The 1,132-nt window shown below is 35.4% G+C and overlaps 1 pseudogene; it reads right to left on the bottom strand.

The window, feature by feature from the left end:
• Window positions 1-424: 424 nt before the first annotated feature.
• Window positions 425-765, bottom strand: LOC103068966 (60S ribosomal protein L36a pseudogene; annotated as a pseudogene).
• Between the last annotated feature and the right edge of the window lie 367 nt (window positions 766-1,132).

Below are 1,132 nucleotides of genomic sequence, written 5' to 3'. Positions count from 1 at the left end.
TTTTTTTTTTCAGGGAATTTGTCCATTTCATCCAAGTTGGTGAATTTATTGGCTTAGTTCATAATATTTTCTTATTCTTCTAATGTTAGTAGATCTGGTGATTTCCGCTTTTTCATTTTTGGTGTTGGTAATTTGTGCCTTCACTTTCTTGATCAGTCTGAGTAGAGGTTTATCAATTGCCTATTTTTTTTCCAAAGAAACAGCTTTTGGTTTCATTGATTTTCTTTCTTTGTTTTTCTGGCTTTATTTCATAGATTTCTGCTCAGGTTTTTATGTGCTTCTCTTTGCTCTGAGTTTATATTGCCTTTCTTTTTCTAGTTTCTTAAGGTGAATTCTCGTTAGAGCATTGATTTGAGACCTTTCTTTTCTTCTTAATGTAAACTTTTTTTTTTGAAGTTAACATAACCTCAAGGTTTTATTTCCCTTATAATAAAACAAAAGGTGAAGCCCAGAACGGGATGATTTGGCCTCTTCTCTTGTTGTCTCTTCCCAGTTCACAATGCATGCATCTATTAATAGCTGGCATTCTTTTAGATGTATAATAGAGCTTAAGCATTCAAGCCTTAGCAAAATTTTCTTTGTAGTTTTAGCCTTTGCTGGAAAATCCACTTAGCCTGCTCACCATAGCTACTCTACCTCCTGTGGTAACACTGCTTTCCCGGGACAGGCCAGAATCCTTGCCCTTCTTGTACCATGTCATTTTGTGGGGTTGTGCTAGTCACACTTCTTATAGAAAGTCTAGTGGGTCTTAGGAATGTTTACCATGTTTACCGGGGTACTATCACTATAAATTTTTAATGCTTTGAATTTCCGTGTAAACACTGATTTATCTATATCCCACAACTTTTCATGTGTTTTCATTTTCAATTCAAGTTATTATAATTTATCATTTGACTTTGAGTGATTTAGAAGTGTGGGAAATTTTCCAAATATCTTTCTATTCTTGATTTCTAATTTAATTATGTTGTGAATTCAAAGTATTAATTCAAAGTATTGAGAACATACTTTGTACAATTTCAGTTTTTTAAACTTTGTGGTGGTTGTGGTGCACGGGCTTTGTTGCTCCGTGGCATGTGGGATCTTCCTGGACCAGGGCTGGAACCCACGTCCCCTGCATTGGCAGGCGGATTCT

The sequence above is a fragment of the Lipotes vexillifer genome, unplaced genomic scaffold (assembly GCF_000442215.2).
Source record: "Lipotes vexillifer unplaced genomic scaffold, Lipotes_vexillifer_v1.1 C26545551, whole genome shotgun sequence".
Lineage (NCBI taxonomy): Eukaryota > Metazoa > Chordata > Mammalia > Artiodactyla > Lipotidae > Lipotes > Lipotes vexillifer.
Note: the sequence above shows the minus strand (reverse complement) of the source record. Positions and strands in the feature narration are given on the sequence as shown.